Raw genomic sequence first — 23,637 nt, 5'->3', positions numbered from 1 at the left:
TTTATAAACACGTTGAATACCGTCAATTACCGACTTTTACGCTAATTAGGCGCATAGTCTGGTTTAAAACCATATTTAACGCCTACGACTTGTTACCTACTGATTTTATAAATAAATTTTTATAATTTAACAGTAAGTATAAGTCTTGAACTCAGATTTCCAAATTTAACCTTAAAAGCATATGTGAAATGACTAGAATGCCCCTTCGGTGCATAGTTTGGCCATAAATGATAAACCACACATATGTATGATATCTTACTGATGTAACTTGATAAAATTAATATTTTTACTGTATATTTTAGACTAGAACCTCAGATTGCTATTTAACCTCTTTTATAAACTTTAAAATGACCAAAATACCCTTACGGGGCTTAAATTGGTTTTAAATTCGTTTTGGCATAATGGAAGATATCCTACTGATATCATATCATATTTAAAGCATATTAGCTTGTGGAACTTGTACATGACTCATCCGGTTACCCGTTTTGCATATACGTGTTCGGTACGGTTTATGTAACTAGTTTGCATAAATTAGCCGAAACGGCTCAAACCTTATCAATTTTACTTCAAAATACAGAATGTATTTAGTTTACCTATTTTATACAAGTTTTCATACTTGTTGGGTCTAAATCACATTCTAATCCGGTCCTCGCTTAATCTTTCGTTTTGAACCGTAAACCTTCATTGAAAACTAACCGGTCTAAGTTACAACTTAAATAAGACCCGTTAGGAATCTAATAGGTTAATAAAACCTTCGTTCCAGATTAAGAGCCCCGGTAGAAGTTCTTGCACTTGCTGATTAGAATATACGACTAAGAATAAGTTACTTTTAGCTCAGGTAAATACTTTTAACTTATTTTCCCTTATACGGGCTTGGGATACGGTAAATTATTACCGCTTGGTCGGGTTTAGAAACCTTTTAATAGAATATGTTTAAATTGTATAATCCCGTTTTAATCAGTGTTGCTTGATAACAAATAACATTGGGGGTTAACGACCGTGTCCTGGATATCCTTGGCTCATTCAAAAAGCGTGAATGACCACGACTTAAGCACGGAGTTTAGGCATACACCTGTCTGATGCGTATGTAAAAGATATACTCACTCGTGAGGAAACTTCTTGTGAGTTTATATTTGTGGTGTATCGATTAATCTTGTTCGGCTTTTATACCGGCCCTAAATGTTGGACAAACATGTAAATCTGATACAAGATTATTATTATTAATATAATTGTCCCAAGTTATAAAATGTTTGTGCCTTGTGCATTTAAACCAATTTTCATAAATGTTTTTAAAAGAGTCGGTTAATTGTATTTACCAGTGTAAACTGACGTATTTTTCCAAAAAGGTTAAGTGACAGGTACCGTACGTAATTGGCTGGGAGCTCGGGGCGTTAATAAGGAATCTTGCAAGTTCTAAACGTCTAACGTCTGTTGAACAATATTTACATTTCTGTTTTAAGATCCACATGTGGATCTATTTACAACCGTTTGTATAATATTTAAATTATACTTTAAATTTTGGTTTTGTAATATTATTTTCATCCAAGACTTCCGCTGTGCATTAAACTGTATATAAATTATTCCTTCAATGAATTCCAGCCCTTTTAATAAGTTTTAAGCAAAACAACGTCAAATAACATCATATCTTAGAGCTTTTAGAATAAGAACTTCATGAAGAACAACTGGGTTTTGATTTTTAACTAAGAAAAACTTTAAAATCCCACTCGAAAATATCATCGGAAACCTAGTTTTCAACAAGAAATCGAGCCTTACGCTCTGATACCACTTGTAGGTCCCGATACGGATCGTCGGACTATGATGATTTCTTGTTTCGGGTGTCGAAACGAGTGCGGAATCCCCGTTACGACACAAACCAAGCGAGAGAGCAAGCACAATAAAGGATTCAACGTTTAACAAGATGTATATTGATTTAGACAAGGTTTCGGTACAAGATTCGACAAAATACAAAGCACACCGGAACTTTCTCTCACTACTCTCTCTCTCTCTAAGCTCATTCAAGCTCCCCCTTTGTTTCCGTGTTCTGTTCTCTTTATATAGCCTACACATCAGCAAGACGCCACGAAAAACATAATCCACTTGAATAGGTTCTTCGTCAATCAGAAGGTCCACGTGTTGGTGCACAATGTCTAAAGCCAACGTCTTTGTAATGCTAGTTTAATGTATATGGTCTAGATAGGTTATTTTGTAAAAGTTCAGGGGGTTTATATGTAATTTTATGAAAGTTTGTATGTTGGACCGCTTTTGTGACATATGTCCACAAAAGCGGACCAGGTTTGTAGTCTGGACCGCTCTTGTGGACATGTCACATGAGCGAACCAAGTCTTCTATAAATACCCCTGATGTTCACTTCATTTGTAACGTTGTCTTGTACTCTACGTCGAACTGCTGACCGTGTGGCAATCGTTATCAAGTGAAGTAAAAGTGTTTAAAGTGTGAATTCATCTGTTTCTACTCCTTTCTGTTACGTTTATCTTTGTATCATGCTGAAAATGTGTTTCCGCCACATTTTCAGTAAGCACTAGCTCTGATTGACTCATTCGTGTGGTCAAAACTGATCCTACAATTGGTATCAGAGCCAGTTGCGAGTTAGTTGCTAGATACGAAGTGGTTTTCACGGACTTTTGTAGATCTGGACTGATTTAGCGGTGGAAATGGACTGAGATTTGGACAGTAGGTGTGAAACACAGTAATAACAAACCCTTGAAAGTTTCGGATCAAAATACGGCCTAAAAGTGACCTAAAAACACTCGTGAAAGTAGGCTCGCTCTGACGTCATCCCTGAACCGCTTTTGTGGACCGCTCCAAAGTACAGTTTATGCTGGATCGCTCGTAATTTTCAGTTCTGAATCGCTCGAAATGACTATTTTAGTAGCTGGATCGCTCTTTTGGTCCGCCTGAACGACAGTCTTCTGGACCGCTCCAATATCATCTGTGGATCGCTCGAAAGACAGGGTCTAGGATCGCTCAAAAGTAAATTGTTCTGGTCCGCTCTTTGTGCATTCTCTAGATCGCTCCAAGGACAAATCTCTGGTTCGCTTTTTGTGAACTTTCTAGTTCGCTCATTGTTCAGTGGTTGGTCCGCTTATTCAGCAAGTTTGGTTCGCTTATTCAACAAGTTTGGTTCGCTTATTCAGCATTTGTGGTTCGCTTATACAGACTGTTTAAAACATTTTTCCGTCACGACTGAAAATGGAAAGCCAGGATTTCTATAACATGTTTTCGGGTGTGGGTGCGACTCAAAGTCAAGCAAGTATCATGCAAAATGTCAGTCTAGAAAATGAACTTGGAACGATGCAGAAGCCTCCGAAACTGATGAGTTTGGATGAATATTCAGGATGGTCTGAGAGGTTCAAAAATTGGGTGCAGGCAAATCACTTAGAGAGTTGGATAAAAATCGAAAGAGAGTATGTTCCTCCAGTAGACGGGCTGAATATAAAAAAGACAATTGCTAGTCTGACAGATGCAGAGCAGGTTGAATTCAAAGCTGAGAAAAAGATGGTCAGCATCTTACAACAAGCGATAAAAGAAGATATTTTAGTGTTACTACAACAGAAAAATAATTCACAGTCAATATGGCAAGCATTAGAGAAAAAATTCAAAGGCAGGGCGTCAATGATTAAAAGTAAAAAGGCATTGCTAAAGAAAGAGTTTGACATCTTCACAGGGATTAAAGGTGAATCAACAAAGCAGCTTATCGAGAGGTACTGTCATCTGGTGGTAGAGATGAGAAGGTTGGACATCGAGAAGACAAATGAAGAGTGGATAGAAAAATTGTGCGATGCACTTCCCTATGAGGAATGGGGAACGTACGTAATGATGTTGAAAAATAGTTCGGATTTCGTGAATTATAGTTTGAGTGAGTTCATAGAGAAAATTGAAGCTCATGAGTTGGAATTGGTGAAAGTCAAGAAGATGAATTCAACGAATATGCCACAGGATGTATCTTTGTATTACAAGAGTAGTCCGGTAGTATTGAATGTTCAGAGTCCGAAAATTTAAACTGGTTTTAGCGCAGACAACACTTCATCTGTTGCTCCAAATGCCTATCAGTCAAGTCAATCGACTCCATTTGCCAACTACGAGCCAAATGTCAAAGTCTCAGAGCCGAATTCTCCTCAAAGTTCTACAGGGTCAAATCAACAGACGTTTGTGTCCGGTGTGCAGTGTAACATTGCGGTTAACATCAAGAATGGGAATGAAATCACCGAGAATGCAGCCAAGCAGCACATCGCGTTACTGGCATCAGTTCTAGAAGCTTATGAAGGTTTGGTCGCTGGAAGGATCGGAAATCCTGATATGACTAAAGAGGATTACGATCAGATCGATCCGGAAGAACTGGAATTGATAGATATTAAGTGGTGTATGGCAAGTTTAGTTCGAAGAGCTCAACGATTTATGGAAATCACTGGTAGAAACAGTTTGTCAGGTCCAGATCAGAAATTAGGGTTCGATAAGACCAAGGTCACCTGTTTTAAATGCAAAGAGAAAGGTCATTTCAAGCGCGAATGTCCGAATCGTGAGGTGAAAAATCATCAGAATCCGTTACCAATGATTATTATAGACAAGCTATATATCATCGCCCGAACCAACAGTCTACAGTTCAGAGACCTCAGATCGAGAACAAACCTGAGAAGGCGTTGATCGTAAACCAAGATGATGAGAAGGTTGCGTCTGGTTTTAGTTGGGACAAGTATATTCCAGGAAAAAACGATCAAGCGATGATGGCTGAAGTTGTAGAAATTACCGAGACGGGTGCTGAGTCAGAAGTTCTCAAGAAGGTAGTTACAGAGAATGTTAGTGAAGAAGTTTCTGAAAATGATGTTGAGCCTGGTTTTGAAGAAGTTGAGGAAATAGTTACTGAAGCTGTTGAGTCTGTTTCTGAGATCGTGGTTGAAGAGGTTATTGAAGTTGTTGATCAGGAGGTTCCGGAGGTCGTTAAAGATGTTTCTATGGAAGATTCTGCAAAAACTGAGGAATCTGTATCTGATGTTCTTAGTTTTCAATCTCGACGGGAGGAATTTGTCTATACTATGAAATCAATTTTACCTCCTAACGTCTTTGGTTCTTTTGCAGATTATTTTGAAGATCCAAGAACCGGAACGTGCCCGAGATTCATAGCAGAGAAAGAAGAAGCCGAGGAGATGATTGATGTGTCGAAGGAAATGACTGAAGAAACTCTAAAGGAGATTGCAGATAAAGCACTGATGAGCAAATTAAAAGAGGTAGATTCAGACATTCAGGAGTCAGTCGTTAAAGTGTCAGGTCTAGGAGAGGAATCTGGAGTCTTAGAAGTCAACATGGTCAAGTCGTCTGAGTTGGAGTCAAATCTTGTTGGTAAAATTGTTTGTGAGAATGAGATTATAGTAGAAAAAGTTTCAATCTCTGATACACCGTGTCAACGTTGTTCACAACCATGCACGGAGTGTCTTGAAAAAGTCACCATGTATCAGGAACTGAAACAACATGCAGATCTGATGAAGTTTGACTTAGGGCAAGTAAAAGAGGCGTACGACACATTGTCTAGGTCAATTAAAATGATCCAAAAAGAAAGTCTTGAAAACGATAAAGCAACCAAGCTAGCACAATCAACTTTATTTGACAAACAAAGAGAAGTAAATTTTCATTTAGACACAATCGCATCTTTGAGAAAAGAGCTTGAGTTGACTAAAATTGAAAATGATAGAATTGATCAGAAATTGATGAGTTATGTGGCATCATCATATGTGTTAGAGCAAATAGTACCACAACAACCACATGCTTCACCTGCCTTTAACAGTGTTCCACCCCCAATGTGGAATCATTATACACAGAAATATCCAGATGGGGTGGAAGCTGCATTAAACATCAAATTGAAAACACTTGAGAATGATTTACCTGAGAACATTGATATCACTTTCACTACGTCTGACACTGATAACGAATCCCAGGTTATCAAAAATGTTATTGATTAGGTGTTGGACGATGATAGTGAGAAATCTGAGAAGGCAAAATCAGTGGAGTCCGGTAGTGATTCTGAGGAGGATGGAAACTTTTTAGATCGTTATTTGACAAAAAAGGATAAAAGTGCGGATGATGATTCAATTATGGTGGCCTACACTATGGTTGGATCTGACAAACTTTACTCCAACACCGAGTTTCCATTTCAGAATGTTAAATTTGAGAATGTTTAGAAAGTGTTTAAGCTGATTGAGCTGAGCGTCAATGAGTTAAAGAAAAATGATTTCTTTTCAAAACTGAATAAGTCAGTTGGTTCATCACGTCCTACTAGTCCAGAAAAGGTAGAGGGGGTGGGTAAAAACCAAAACAAGAAACATCAGTTAAAGAATAAAGGTACTGGTTTTGAGAAGAAAATGACTAAGCAGGTGGTCAAGCCAAAAGATAGGATTAATGATGTATTTGTTTGTGGTCCGAGCACTGAGACTGAAAAAGATTATATTTTTAGTCAAAAGGCCGTGGACGATTTCAATGCAGCGCAGAAGCTGAAAGCAGAAACTGTTAGTAGCACATTTGTCGAGTATGACAAACGTGTATGCTATCGCTGCAATGAAGTCGGCCACATGGCGAAGCAGTGTAAGAAAGTGATCGAAAAACCGGTTGTGGTAAAAGCTGTTAATAAACAAGTGGTTGAGAAACCGAAGGTTGAAAAACCTAAGGTTAAAAACAAAAATGTGTCAAAACAGACCATTCAAAAACCTCGACCAAAATCACCGGTCGTTGCTAAAGATAAACAAGTGATGGTTTCGCCGATCCGAATTCTCAAACGAGGTGAAAAGTTGAAGTCGGAAGATAAGCCAGAATCGACTTTCGAAATTGGCGAGTCTTCTAAGTTCCCCAAGACTTCGAAATTTTACCCTAAAGCAAAAACTTTTGAAAATCAGTCATGGATTGCGAAATCTAAACCATCTGGTGAGATTAAAAAGATGGAAAATGTGTTAAAAAATGAGTCGCAGTGTGTAAAAAATGATGTGGTTAAATTTGAGTTTGAACTCGATCAGTTTTTGTCGGAATTTCCCAAACTTCATAACAATGTGAAACAAAATAAAAAGGAAATTGAGTCAAATGTCACATTTAACTTTCCGAAAACAACTGAGAAATGCAATGTGGTTTTTGGTACAGTGTCGGAAGTTAAAAAGTCATGGGCATCATTGTTTAACTGATGTGTTTGTGAATTAATTGCAGGAGCTGCCCAAGTCTGTGCTCTCAAGGTGGATAATGGACAGCGGAGCGTCGCGACACATGACGGGATCCTTAGCACTGTTATATGATGTCAAAGCGATTAATGGAGGTTACGTTGGATTTGCCGGTAATCAAGGTGGAAGGATTGTTGGTCAGGGAATGCTCACGAACGACATCATATCTTTTGACAAAGTGAATTGTATTGTTGAATTGACGAACAATTTGTTAAGTATTTCGCAAATCTGTGATAAAGACTTTAGCATACACTTTACAAAAACAGAATGTTTGGTTTTAAAACCAGGGTTTAAAGTCCCTGATGAGTTGGTTCTGTTGCGCGCCCCTAGGGTTAATGATCTTTACATTTTAGACATGAGCGCTGCAACATCAACAACTCCTCAAAAACAATGTTTTGTGACAAAATCTAAAGCAACTGAAAAAGAGTCGGTTATGTGGCACAGAAAAATGGGTCATATACACATTCGTAAAATGAACTTTCTTTGTGCACAACGATTTGGTAGAAGGTGTGAATGTTAAAAATTTTCATTTACCTGACGATTGTGTTGCGTGTAAGAAAGGTAAACAGGTACGGAAGTCTCATCCGCCAAAGATGCTCAACACCATCCGGTTACCTCTCGAGAGATTGCATATGGATCTCTTTGGACCAGTCAACGTCAAAAGCATCAGTGGAGATTCTTACTGTTTGGTGGTAACGGATGATTATACAAGATTTTCATGGGTTGTTTGTTTGGAGAAGAAGGATGAAACGTTCGAGGCTTTAATGGTTTTGTTCAAAAAGATGGAAACAGTGTACAAGCTGCCGATCAGAAGAATTCGAAGCGATAATGGAACTGAGTTCAAAAACAACAAAATGTACGAATTCTCCAATGAAAAGGGGATACTTCACGAATTTAGTGCGCCCTATACACCACAACAGAACGGCGTGGCTGAACGAAAGAATAGAACCCTGATTGAGACTGCACGTACTATGTTGGCCGATTCAAAGCTTCCGATTTTCTTCTGGAGTGAAGCGGTGTCAGCAGCTTGCTATACGCTGAATAGAGTTCTGATAGTGAAGAAATATAATAAGACTTGTTTTGAGTTGTTGCATCGCTATAAGCCAAATCTTGAGTTCTTGGAACCTTTTGGCTCTCCGTGTACGTTCATCGATGCTGATGGTAAATTCGGAGCGAAAGCAAATGAAGGATTTTTCGTAGGATACGCCAGCCCATTAAAGAGGGTATTTGTACCGTGTCTGGGGAAGGTAATTCAGGTCCTTCACGTAGATTGTCAGAAGCACACACAGTCGCAACAACTTCCCGGACAAAGATTCCTATTTGATTACGACAAACTCTGGGAATCGTTTCATCTGCCGTCCGAGCCGAGTGAGGAGGAAATTGCTCTTATGTACCTATATCAACAAAGTCAGTCGCTAGAGCCATTATCTAGTCCGCTAGATGTTCCTACGCCCACCGTGGGTACTCACGATGATGAAGCAGGACCAAGTGGAACTGTTCATATATCACCAGAGGAACCAGCTCTGTCATTTGACGTTTCTGACGACTCAGAGGAGGAACCCGCTCCTACCTTTGACGAGGAACCAAATGAGACATCAGAGGAGGCTGTTGATCAAATCGTTGATCTCGACATTTCAAATCTGGAATCGGAAGTTGTGGTGCCTGATACTGTGATGCCACGGACACTGTCTTATCATCCTTCAGAATAAATTATCGGCGATTTACAGAGTGGTGTCAAAACAAGACATCAGATAGACCAAGCTTTTACATGTTTTTATTCTGATATAGCTAATATGCAGAAAGAAGTCTCATACAAATGTTTTATTTCGCAGATTGAGCCCAGGACTTACAAAGAAGCATTGACCGAGGACAGCTGGGTGAATGCTATGCAGGAGGAACTGCAACAATTTGAGAAGTTGGGCGTCTGGAGACTCGTTGATCTGCCAAAGAACCAGAAGCTGATAAAAACAAAATGGGTGTTTAAATGTAAACGTGATGATAGAGGAGTCGTGGTGAGGAACAAAGCACGTCTAGTGGTCAAGGGCTTCAGCCAGCAGGAGGGAATAGACTATGAGGAAGTTTATGCGCCGGTTGCAAGGCTTGAAGCAATCCGCATCTTTCTAGCCTTTGCTTCATGGAAAGATTTCAAAGTCTATCAACTCGACGTTAAATCGGCATTCCTGTATGGCAAGATTCGAGAAGAAGTTTACGTGGGGCAACCACCGGGGTTTGCAGATCCGCTAAACAGAGACAAGGTGTATCTGCTGGATAAAGCTTTATACGGTCTCCACCAGGCCCCGAGAGCCTGGTATGAGACGCTATCGACCTACTTGCTGGACAACGGGTTCACAAGAGGCCCAGTAGATAGCACCTTGTTTACGAAAGAAGTAGCTGGCCACTTGCTGATTGTGCAGATCTATGTCGACGATATTATTTTTGGTTCCACCGACGACGAGCTATGCAAAGAGTTTGAAGTTGTGATGAAGAAGAAATTCGAGATGAGTTCTATGGGGGAGATGAAGTTCTTCCTCGGGTTACAAGTTGAACAACTACCCGACGGAATCTTCATTCATCAATCGAAGTATGTAAAGGACGTGTTGGATAAGTTTGACATGACAGAATGCAGTCCTGCATCAACCCCCCTCGCACAAAATCATGGTATCTGTCCGGATGAACAAGGTGTGAAGATGGATGAAACATTATACAGATCGATCATCGGCTCGTTGATGTATCTTACAGCTTCCCGGCCCGACATCATGTATCCGACATGTTTGTGCGCACGATATCAGTCAAACCCGAAGCAATCACATCTGACAATCGTCAAACGAATTCTACGGTATTTGAAGGGATGCCCAAGCATCGGCTTGTGGTACGCTCGCTCGGGTGATTTTACATTATCTGGTTTTGCTGATTCAGACTTCGGTAGTTGTAAGCAGAACGCTAAGTCCACCACTGCTGGGTGCCAGTTCTTCGGAACTCGGCTCGTTACCTGGCAGTGCAAGAAGCAAACTGCAGTCGCGCTCTCAACTTGCGAGGCTGAGTACGTCTCAGCCTCTAGCTGTTGTTCTCAGATTCTCTGGATTCAACAGCAGATGCGCGATTTCGGTCTGCAATTCTTGGATACACCAATATTTGTGGACAATGAAGCAGCCATCAATGTTACGAAAAATCCGGTTCACCACTCAAAAACGAAACACATAGAAATCCGTCATCATTTTATAAGAGATTGTTACGAAAAGAAATTAATACGGATTGAACATGTGTGCACCGATGATCAGAAAGCTAATTTTTACACAAAACCGTTTGATAAAAAGAGATTTTATTATCTTTTAAGGTTAAATGGGTTAAAAAATCTGCAATCTGGGAGGGTTATCGAGTGTGAAGCCGAATTGGGCGGTGATCTGACTTGAACCGTATCGAGTTGTCAACTTTTGTTTGTACAGTTGTATTTTCTGCTTTTCGTTAAAAACAAAAACACAAAAATATGTTTTAGTTTTAGGGGGAGATATTCGCAGAAAAATACAAAAACATGATAAAATCATAAAAAATCCAAAAACATTAAAAAATGCAAAAAGAGCTGTGTAGTATAGGGGAAATGATAGTACATCAGCTAGACGGGCACAGTACGCTAGAGAATTGTAATGTAAAAATGCAATTAAGCAGTCTCGCTAAAGATGTGCCGGTAGGTTCTTACAGATTTAGTAGATCGGTTTGGGATATAAACTAAATTTAACTTGCGTTTTCGTGGGGAACACCTCCAGGATATATAGGTAACCCCTGAAATCCTGTTTGAAAGGTCCCGTATTCTGAGATACTAGGTCTTTATACTCGGTGATATCTGGGGTATTATCCCGGGACTTCTGCTGTATGGAAATACTGACCTAGTCCCCGGATAATACTTTACTCAAAAAGCTTTGAAACATAAGCTTAACCCTCAGCATGCTGATGAAACAATAAAATTGATAGTCGCTGCTGTTGAAATGCAAAAGATCCTCTAAAAGGGACCCATCGAAAAGTCGAGCCGTCATCTCTCTGCTGAACGGAAGTTCTGACCTGAGCTCTCACGGTTTCGCATCTACCCCCAACAGATATCAGCTGTGGTATATTCACCTGTAAGACTGAATACTGGGATCCGGATACGGGAGTATATACTGAGGTGGGAACACACGTTGACGTTTAAGTCTCTAAAACACTAATAACGTATCCCGAACAGATTGAAAATTCTGTGAGAATTTAAAGTGGATCAATATACCGACAATCAATGCGAATTGCTTAAAAGTTTAAAATGAAATAAGCTTAACGGTGCTTGTGTTCTGTCGGCAGCTGATATGATCCCCTAACACGCTCGAAAAAATATTGTGTGTATATATTTCAGTTTGTACAGCTTTAAACCCAAAAAGATTTTCTTTTCTCATTATTAGTTTCGACAACTGATACTGGGGATTGGAAGTTCAAAGCCTGTGTGCAAATCATGTTGATGTCTGATGAGGGTTGGGTAAGCTGTGATTGCAAACATAGATCTGGTATGATGTTTGAAAGATAAAATGTGCCAATGTTTGAAACGTTGACAAGTTCATTAATTTGAACTGTTTTTGAAACAAAACGACAAAGTACTTCATAAATCTGATCAACCAGGGCCATTAATTTGGACTTGGTAGGTCAAACAGCTGTCTAGGGTCATTAAATTGGACTTGGTCAACTGGGTGTCAGCATGTGAAATCGAAAAAGTTGAAAAAACGAATAAAAAATAAATTTCTTAAAAATTAAAGTTTGGATCGCTTTTGTGTCATTGGGTCGCTCTTGTGTCAAAATAACATTGTGGACCACTCATAAGAACATGACATATAAGCGGTTCAGACCTCATATATAAGGTACAGGGTCCGCTTATTCTGTCATTACCCAAACCGCTTATAAGTCATCTTCTCTGAGGCGATTCGAGCGATTTCAGCTGTTCATCGTGATTTACTGCTATTTGATCTGATTTCTCTCTTGTTTTTGATAGATTTTCATTGTTTACATCATGGGAAAGGTTAGTATTCTCTTAATTTCAGTTCTAGTGTGTTAAACCACGTCTGTCGGCATGTGTGCATGTACAATTCATGTTTTAAGCCTGTGAATGTTATGTTTGTTTGAAATAATTGTTGTTTCAGTGTTGTATGATGATACTAGGTGTAGTATTACATGCTAATTGATGAAATTTGTGTGTTTGATGAGTGCTGTCGGAACTGAGTGGTTTAGGTCTCAGATCTAGGGTGATTTAGGCTAGTATAACAGAATCAAAAGATACCCTTAGACTCGGAATTCTATGTAGAATATGATTTTAGAATCAATTTTAGAGTTTAAGATGTTTTTGCATGATTTAATTTTAGGGTCGCTTTTACAGTCAGGGTTATTCAGACCGCCCATATGTACCATCTGTGAACCGCCCATATGTACCATCTGTGAACCGCTTATATGTACAATCTGTGAATCACTCATATGTACCATGTTAGGACTGCCCATTTGAACAATTTCAGGATCGCTTTTAAGGCATTTTAGGGTGGTTTCGCTTATGTGACTAGGAATGGTTCGTTTTTTGAGTATTTTCTAAATTGGACCGCTTTTTAGTCATAACTGTGGTTCGCCTATATGGCTGTGATGTGTCTGATCCGCTTTTGTGATATTATATTGTTTGGTTCGCTTTTAGTGCATTGTGATGGATCGCCTTTTTGGTCAGATGTTCAAAATGTGAAATTTTTCTAAGTCTGTGTTTGTATTGTTGTTGTGCAGGCATCACCAAATGTGTTATTCGATCCAGTACACAACAGTTGCGTTGATTTAGATGTGGAAAAGTGTCCTCTATTATCAGAATTCAGCAGTATTTTGGAGTACATGGATCGTATTCCAGTGAAGAAAGCAATGACTGATCAGAGGCCGTTGTATCGATCCCATATTAGTCGATTTTGGAAAAGTGCAAAGTATGACGAGGCAAGCAAGGTGATTTCGTCAGAAGTGGAAGTGGATGGAAAGTTGGAGACCATACTGGTGACTGAAGCGTTAGTTCGCGAAGTAATGAACTTTCCTGATGAGACCAATTACCCCACAAGATTTCCTGAACGAATGGTGAAGGGGTGTATGCTACGTTTGGGATACAGAAGCACATTGAACACCGGGAACTACTTAAAGTCAAAATTTCAGAAATCTTTCAAGTTTTTAATCCATTTTATTTTGATTTCCCTGAGTCACACAAAGGGCAGTTATGATCAGATGAGGGATTACCAGATGAACATGCTTACGGCATTGGTGTTGAATAAGAAATACAATTTCTCACATATAGTTTTTCATTATATGGTGGAAAATCTTTCGTCGGATGTTAGAGTCTGGAGATATCCACGTTTTGTACAAATGATGATTGATCGTGCATACCCTGGAATTGATAGAAACATTAAGGATGATCTTCTTGTTCAAGCTCACATGTCAAATATCTTGTTAAAGAATCTTGTCAAGTATCATCCTCATCATCCAGAGCCGGAGTTAGTGATTGAAAACTTCGGATTACTTAGAGATGCAAATTATGTGGATCCTGATCCAGAAAATCATCAGAATTGGAGAAATCAAGAAGAAATGAAAGAAGCATTGTATGTTGTAGAATTGAAAATAATTCAGGGTTTCAAACCAACAAAGAATGAGTGGTATGCGAAGGAGTCTGGATGCAGACGTAGACTTGCAACTCCTGTAGCTGAAGGTGAAGGTTCTTCTTCAAAGCCAAAGAAGAAACAAAAGAAGAAGGCTGAAACTGTGTTAGTAGATGAGTCTGATGAAGAAGTTCCTGAGGTGAACATTGAAAAGGAACAAGAGGCGGCTAGTGTAGCACATATTGAAATTAATACAGATTTGTTTACATCTGATGCGTATTTTGTTGATATTGTTGATATTCAACAGGAAAGAGAGAAAGTGGTAGAAGATGTTGAAGGTGATGATATTGATAAAGACACTACTAGTTCTTCTAGTGTGTCTGAGTTTGAAATAGTTGATGCAAGAGAACGTGAAAGGCGAATGAGAGAGGAGGTAGAAAAGGAGAAGTTACTTAGAAAGAGGAAGAGAGAAGAGAAAGAAGATGCACCTTATGAACCTTCTCCGGAGCATGTTTCAGCATCACAATCTACTCCTAAGGGTAAAAAGAAAGCTGGAGGTCGAAAGAAGGCTACTCCAAAGATTATAGTGTCAAAGCGCCCTCAGAAGATTATGCAAACACAATCTACACCTCCACGTCAACCTACACCTCCACGTCAACCTTCACCTCCACGTCAACAAACACCTCCACATCAACCAACACCTCCACAATCTCCAATACATTAATCTCCTCCTAGACAACCATCACACTCAACACCACCAAGACAACCTACTCCACAAAGACAACCATCTCCTCTGTTTCCACCATCACCACCTCCACATCAACAATATTATTCTTCACAAGATCTTTTTGGTACACCTCCAATCACCCAAGCACAACCTAGTTCTTCAAGTAGAGGCCTTGCGATACCGCATGATAATCTGCTAGACGTTGATTTCGATTTTGCAAACAATTCTCAAGTATTGAAGTTGGAAAAGAGAATTGATGAGGTGATAGCAGAAAATAAAAAGTTGGCAGATGAATGCAAAAAGATTGCTGAAAGAGAAAAATCTCTTGCTGGTAAGGTGCAGAGGTTAGAAGGTGAAAACAAAGTGTTGACACTGAAAATTGAAGTTGATCAGACGGAAATTGACGTTTTGAAAGTTCGAGTGTCTGAATTAGAAGAGGAGAAGAATCGTCGAGAAAGTGAAAACGAGTACTATAAGTTGAAGAATAAAGAGCTTATGGCTGCTAAAGCGTTGCATGAACACAAGTTCTACATGCTGAATAGAGTTGCGGAAAGCATGTTAGAAACAACAGTGGATCAAAAGTATGAAGAGTTGAAGTTAGAGGACCTTCGTGCAGAACGTAAAGCAGAAGTGGAAATGCAGATGAAAGATAAAGGTAAAGGGGTTGAAGGAAGTTCTGTAATGTCTATTGTGCCTTCGATGGTGATAGATAATCTTGTGCCTATATCTTCAGTTCCTGGTATAGTTGAAGAAGAATCACCAACGCCTAAGTTAATTGGTGGTGAAGATGAAGAGGATGATGAAGATGATGATGAGGAAGAGTTTGTTTATTCTACAAGCAGTCACAGTTCTAAAGGTGATGATGATGATAACGCTGCAGGAGGTTCAGGTGTTAGAGTAACTGAAGCTTCAAAAGAAAAAGTCGTTGAAGATCTGCTAAACGACACAGTCAATGAAGAAAGTGGTGAAGCTGAGAGAAAGGGGGAGTCGAGTAAGACTCAGATTGTAGAACATCATGAACCATTGTTCTTATGTCTAGATGTGTATAGGGAGATGTTAAAAGATGTAAATCCCGAGAATCCAATTGATCTTGAAGCTGATCTGGAATCTTTTGATATCAATAAACAGAAAGATTACAAGTATAACTATGTTGAGGATGTCGATCAGTATGATAGGGTTGAAGTAGAGGATGGTTCGGATAATGAAGATGTTCCTGAAGACACTTCAAAACTTCCGACGTTAATGGAATTCTTTGCAGCTGAAAACAGAGATGAATTGCGTCAGAAAGTGACTGAAGCGGTGAATGATAATGTGTTCGAGTGTTTGAGAAAAGAAGCTGAACAAGAAGGCCAATATAATGTTGAAAAAGAAGGTCAATCGAGTGTCGAAGAGATTGATCGTTCTAAATGGTTCAAAGATTCTCATGAAAGAAAGTTCAAAAGGCCGTTGAAATACTTCCAACGAGATCGAATGTGTCGCTTGGCGATATTATTAGTTGGGGTTTTCTTCCGCAAGTTAACGCCTATGCAGTTCGAAGAGAATATGGTGTCCAATACTTTAAACGTTTATATGACATTATGTCATTACCATGGTGGGATGTCGATGAGTTATCTCAGGTGAGAACGTTGGATTATCAGGTGAGGAAGAATGATAAGGCGATGTGGGGATATATTAAGTACGAGAATCTGAGAGGATATCTGAAATGGAAGCCTCATCGTCCAAGACGTATTCAAAGAGTAGATCCAGTGACTGGTGTGACAGAAACTATTCTGAATGTAAAGCCTCCAAGAACCATGACAACAATTCCTATGCCAGAAATGGAGCAAGATTTTTATAAAGGGTTCATTGATTGGGTTTACAGCTGTCTGACAACTGAAGCAATCATAACGTACAGAGCTGGTGGTGAACTGAGATATATTCGTGTCTATGATCCGATGTGGCTGGTGAATTGTTCAGCAAAAGACATCGAAAGCTTGTTTATTCACAAGATTCGTTATAAAGCAGAAGATAAAGATCAAGCTCAACAGTTCCAACGTGTTATATCACTGTGCTTTCAAAAAGGAATCAATTCCGAAAGCAAGTGGAAATCGTCATGGTGGGAGTTAGATGAAAAGATGAAGAAGAAAGCAAAACGTGAACGTGAACGTGAAAATCGTAGGATGGAAGCAAACAGAGGAAAGTTTATGAAGAAACAACAGGAAGAAGAGAAGGAAGAGAAGCGAAAGAAAGAAAAGATAAGAATTGCTTTGAGCAGGAAGCCTAAAGGGCGTGAAGAACTCTACAAAGCTGTTATCTGAAGACCAACTTTCAAGACAAAGACTGCGGCTTCATCCAAGGGGGAGTTTGTTGGTGCACAATGTCTAAAGCCTGCGTCTTTGTAATGCTAGTTTAATGTATATGGTCTAGATAGGTTATTTTGTAAAAGTTCAGGGGGTTTATATGTAATTTTATGAAAGTTTGTATGTTGGACCGCTTTTGTGACATATGTCCACAAAAGCGGACTAGGTGTGACAACCCTCACTAAACCAGGTATCCGTACGATTTAATTAATAATTAATTGCTGCTTAATTACTGTGCTTAACTGAAATTGCTGACAAACGCTACTTGATTTCTAGTACTTGTATATTCCTGCATCATACTTTGATTTCCGTCACTACATTATTTACAAGTTGAACCTTACTGACAAACATGATGCACTAAAGCACAGTAGCATTAGAACGGATAACCTATTGAACATGCTGATAAAGCCAGCATCAGGCAGACACTGCCTCTAAGGGCCTGTATGAGCCAGAAATATTTTACTACACCCATAGTGAGTGTAGGGATACAAGGGTTGTAGAACTGCGTCTCTAGGAATAAGATATAATGACTGGATGTGCCTAAAACGTACTCTAAGCACGAAACACAACACTTTTATTTACATACTAGCTTCTGGCTAACTAATAAAGTGCCAAAACATGAGGAAAATATTCCTGACACTTTATAGAATAAGTGGTGTCACTAAAAATATTATTAACGACGCTTAAAAGCTTACTTAAGCTCTTTAACGGATTTCTATCCAAACGAACAACCGGACTATACCCGGAACATGCAAATATTGACAAAAATATTATTGGTCTTTTTCTGAGCCAGTTAGGGTCCCTGATTACCCTAACACCCCCGTTAAAGCACAACATATGACTAACCGAGTTAACCCCTAAATCTAACTTGGTTTAAAGTAACTAAACTCTAACCATCCACTTGAAATCGAACCAAGACCCCCCCCCCCCCCCATTGAGATCGGCCAACTAGAGGGGAACACAAGAGTTCACATCTTGATTATTTAATTGTTTGTGTCTAGTATCAAGAAGACATATAAACCAATGGATTAAGATCTTGATTATTGTCTATAAAATCTACCTTAAACACTAGAGATTATCAACACACTTCACCACCCAAAACTCTCTCTCTCTCTTGCCCCCATAGCTACGGCAGAACCCCCCTTGGGTCACCACCACCATTTTCGGCTCTTGTTCATCCATTCCAACATCACACAAGTGTTCAAGGTCACGTATTGGGAGTCTTGGAGCAAACGGAAGCGGAAGGACCTCGTTATCTTGCTTTTATCCACCACCTTTTCGCTTAGATTCTTCCCTAGCCCCGAGCTAGAGGTATAACACTTAAAACTCATTCTCGAACTAATCTAAGGTGGTTAATAAGAATTGTAACGGTTAAAATGCAGAAACTTATCTTTTGAAGCTTTAAAGTTTACTAAAACATGAAGATTGATGGTTAAAAGCTTAATACTTGTGTAAAAGTTGTAGTATTTGAGAGTGGTGATTATTGTGGCCCGATCTACGTTGTGGTAGCTCGGATCATCGTTTAACCCGACTTTGTTAAGATCATAGATCTTGACATAAGCTTGTTTCTATCGGTACAAGGGTTAAAAGGTGAAACTCTACCACACGAGAAGCATGAACTTGTGTAAAAGTATTTTTACTTGTAAAATAGTGTTTAAAACTAGCGGATCTACGTATGTACAAGTGGTATTTTCGTAGAACCAAGTGTCGAGAAAATCATGTTTTATAAAAGTTGGATGACACACTAACAAATATGATTTTACAAACCACAAGTGTATAAACACTTGTGAAATGAAAAGTTTCGACAAAATAACAATCTTTGAGAAAGATGACGGGAAGTTGTAAAGGATGATTTATTTTAAAAAACGAGGTTTTTACGGGATTAAACTATTTTATACAAAGATCCACCAAAAATAACGGGATCTACACTATAGTTTTCAGGAAAACTACAAGTTCATGTGAACATGCGATTTACATACTTGTCGACTAGTTTGATGTGTCGGAAATTGATTGATTGATTAAAGAAGTGTTGAAATGATTTAGTAAAAGAAAATGATACGCTTGAAAGCGTGGCCACCTCCAGTTACAGGGGAAACTCTGGCGAAATTTTTCTAAAACCTAACACTTAGAATTATTTACAAGTGCGAGAATTATTTTGATATGTTTTCAAAATATATTTCGCCACGACTTTATTTACAAATATTCGGAGGTGGGACTTTCACAAAACTAAACGTGATAAATATATATTTGGTAAATATAATTTTTCACAACACTGTTTATGATTATTTTGTGAAAATACACAAATGTTATTTTTAGAGTAAAAATAATATTTGCAAACGTTGACGAATCCAAAGTAATACAAACGCTTACACGACAAACATATAAGTTACAACGGTAATTACTATTACCACACGATTACTAAAACGTAACTTACGCATTATACGGAAATATTCATAAATGCGTATTTTGTCAATGTATTATTTTTGGAAGTATTATGTGAAGAGAAAATATAATATTTTTGAGAAAAATATTTATATTTTGGAATGAGAAGTAAAAATATATTAAGTGGGACTTAATGATATAATACAAAAACACATGTATTAAATCCCCCATCCTTGGGAAGAAGATTAACTACCAAGTACATGCAAAATGTAAACACGAAATAGTTGTCTAACTATTTCCCAAAAACCTAAACTATAAAGCTAAGGCACGGCCATCCGTCTAATAGAATTAGTACATGTAGGTCGTTGCACAGCTGCCTGACATTCGGAGTACTTGGTATAGCGACGCACTGACTGTGAATTCATGTCCCCCTTTTCTCTTAACTGTTTTCAGTTTTCTAAACTGCGGGGGTGAAATACATGTTACATTGATTATGAATACTTTATACATGGTATGGTTAGCGTAAGGAGGTTTGTTACTTAGATCATGTGAGTGGGTAGGCGGAAACTTGAGGCCATTAATCCTCATGGTAGGACCGAGGGACAGGAGCGGTAGATCTATCTGGGTGTAGCAAGCCCAGCCCCAGGTCCAGCATAACGGACCTCGGGGTGACTTAGTACCCGACGCATAAATCCGCTAGGTTTGAGTCTTCCTACTTGCACTTCACACATATCAATGGCCTTGCAAACCATTGGTGATCTCTTTTTCCTTATTTGCTACATACCAGGATTTTTGATAAAGACAAAGGTTTATTTACTCACTTACACATGAACTCGCTCAACATTATTGTTGATTTTTCAACTTACATGTATTTCAGGGAATTAAAAGATCTGGCACGGTATGGCATGTTTTCCGCTTCATTAGTCACCGAGGTCATCCAGGGTTCAGGGAATGTGACTCCTTCCTGGACAAGTCACAGTCCTTGAATCATGTTTATGTTAAGATTGAATTTGTAATGTTTGGTGAACAAGTTTATGGTTGTTAGGGTGTTATCCCGTTAAGACAATGTTATGGTATTTTTATTTTAATGGATGATCTTGCATATTTTTAATTCATATAGCTTGGTTATGATTAAGCTATGGTATTAAGAAGTCACACCAAATTAACCACGCTTCCGCAAAGCCAGGGTGTGACAGCTTGGTATCAGAGCTCTGATCATAGCGAACTAGGATTCCTTCTCGAGTCTAGACTATGATCACTAGGGCTCTCACGAAAACATTTTTACTGCATACCACTTAAGTCCAGATCCAAAACCTTTTTATAAACAAATGTTGAGCGCATTTTATTTATTATTTTTAGGCTCAGTCTGGGAGGCTGAGGCTCGGTCTGGGAGACTGAGGCTCGGTCTGGGAGGCCGAGGCTCGATCTAATGGATCGAGGTAGTTGTCTAGTGGGACTAGGGAGTCAGTCTGGGAGGCTGGAGATTTGGCTAGTGGGACTAGGGAGTCAGTCTGGGAGGCTGGGAGATTTGGCTAGTGGGACTAGGGAGTCAGTCTGGGAGGCTGGGAGATTTGGCTAGTGGGACTAGGGAGTCAGTCTGGGAGGCTGGAAGAATTGGCTAGTGGGACTAGGAAGAACAGTCTGGGAGGCTGGGAGACTAGTGGGACTAGGAGAATTATGTGATATCTTACTTGGTAGCTTATGTGATTATTCGATTGTATGACTGATTATTTGTGCATACTTGTGTTTGTGTTACAGACACATGGACTCACCAGGCACAGGTGACTCGGACACCACCGGACCCCTACCTATCGTATCTGATGACCTCCCATCTTCGGAGCATGAGGTGCATACATCTGATTCCACCAGCACGGACGACGACGATTTCCAGCCCTTCGCACTACCCGAGGGTGCTGATGAGCCTGCGGATGGCCCCCCTGCTGAGTACTTACCTCTAGTTGTGATTCCGGCTCCTATACCTTTAGCCGTTTACCCTGCATATGATCTACTACTTGACGCCGAGGCTGACGGCGATATCGATCTGTTTGAGGACGAGCCTATTGAGGATGAGATTCCGGATGCAGCCCTTCTTCCCGCTGGCGATCTTCTGATGATCGCTGGTGCTCCTGCTGAGGACTCACCCGCACATTCACCGGTCCCAGACTCCTTTGAGTCTGTGGCATCCGCACCTTCTCACGAGGTGAGCGCACAACACTTTGCACACGACTCGGATCCTGACCAGGCATCCTCTGCTGCACCTATCCCGAGCTTTGCATTTGAGCATGACGACATAGAGGATTCTGATCCCATTTTTCCTCCGGGATTCGACCCGGATCATGATATTGAGTTTATCTCGATGGACCAGCCCATGGAGGATCCCGCTGATCCAGTTGAGCCTATTGATCCCGATTTTGATTTCGAGATGGCTTTTGATGACCCTGAGCAGGCAGCTGCTCTAGATCCTATGCCCGAGCATGACCCCGTACATGCTGGCATCCCAGTTGAGCCTGTTCTAGCTGACCCGCCCGTTGATGATCATCTGGAGGGTGATCATGTTATTGCTGTCGATCCTGTTGTTCCTGTTGATATACCTGTTGAGCACATTGCACCAGTTGATCCTATTGTTGCTCCCCCATTTGATCACGTTCCACTTGAGCCTGAGCACGCACTGTTTGCAGACCACATGGATCCACCGGATGAGCATGCACAGCACGGTTGGATACCTGCCGATGAGGATGTTCCACCTTTGCCCCCTCAGATCCCTGTTACACGACCTGTTGATTTCACTTTTCAGGTTCCTCAGTTTGTACCTCCAGCGAGGCATGGAGAGGGCTCTTCAGCCCATCCTTTTGGGCACGTACCGATGTCTATCCTCTTCATGCCCCAGATGTCATCTGTTCCACCCTTTACTTCACCGTTTCATGTGGCACCGTTTGACCCCACCAGTGAGCCTTTGCTTTGGTCGACACCACCAGCCATGCCACCTACTGATCCTTACCATCCATTTCATGTGGGACACACCATAGAGGACGTTTTGATGTCCTTCGTTCATCAGCACGAGTCACACACACAGCGTCTCCAGGAGCTCGAGAGAGCTCAGCTGCCACCATGTTCATGCCATGGTCAGATACACTCTCCTCTTCAGCCATGTCGATCATTACCCCCAGATTATGCTGCTCGTCTCTTTACACTAGAGCAGCAGGTTGCTTCCGTCATTCGCACTCAGCAGGCTATGGAGGAGGACTGGCTTCAGCTACGCCGCTTGCTTTACACTTACTTTCCCCCTCCTCCACCGCCATCTGTATAGAGCTCATCAGTACTGCTTGTGTAGACGTTGGTGAGAGGACCGCGATTGCTTTTGGTTGCACAGCATTTTGGAGACTACATGATGATACTGACTTTTGACACATACTTGATGTATTTGATGTATTTGACACTGATTTGATATAGCTTTTGGACAGGGGTGATGTAGCCCCTAGTTGATTGATGATTGTATGACACAGTGATGTACTGATACACTTACGTTGTGGTCTCGATATATATGGCAATCGCAGTATTCTCATCATATTTGATTTGCTTGATTGCTTATTTACATTATTATGACAAGGGATGTTGTGTATATTTTTATGACATGGGATGTTGTGTGTATAATATTTGTGACATGGGATGTTGTGTGATTAGTATTTGTGAAGTATCGATAACATGAGATGTTATGTGCTATTACTATTACTATATACGTACGCTTTACTATGGCCTGAACAACGTACACATCTTTAGAAGATGCCGCCAAGACGACAACAACAGCAAATGCCTACGACTCAGGCCGAACTACAGCAAGTCATTGCTGCTGCTATTGCTCAATATGCTGCCTCTCAAGGAGGAATGAGTGGAAGCAACCCTGGCAACACTGGTAACAACAACAATCCACCTCATGGTAACCCTAAGTCATTAAGACATACCATGACCTAAATGGATTTTCTTAGCAGAAATGCTAATGCCAATCATATGTTATAATGTATGTGCAGGGTGCACCTACAAGCAGTTCTTAGACTGCAAGCCCGTAAACTTTGATGGCACAGGAGGTGCTGTCGCTTTTGTCCGCTGGGCTGAGAAAACCGAATCCGTACTTCGCATGAGCAAATGCGCGCTGGATCAACAAGTCACTTATATCTCTGGGCTATTTTTGGATGGAGCCCTATCATGGTGGAATCTACAAGTACAGACACTTGGCGAAGCTGCTGCTTACGCGCTGACTTGGGCTGAACTGAAAGAACTCATGCGCAAGAAGTACTGTTCTCGCGCTGAAATTCAGAGATTGGAGACCGAGTTCTGGCATCTAAAAATGGAAGTTTCAAAGATAGCTG

The sequence above is a fragment of the Helianthus annuus genome, chromosome 12, assembly GCF_002127325.2.
Source record: "Helianthus annuus cultivar XRQ/B chromosome 12, HanXRQr2.0-SUNRISE, whole genome shotgun sequence".
Lineage (NCBI taxonomy): Eukaryota > Viridiplantae > Streptophyta > Magnoliopsida > Asterales > Asteraceae > Helianthus > Helianthus annuus.
The sequence above is the reverse complement of the archived record's forward strand: the minus strand, read 5'-3'. Positions refer to the sequence as shown.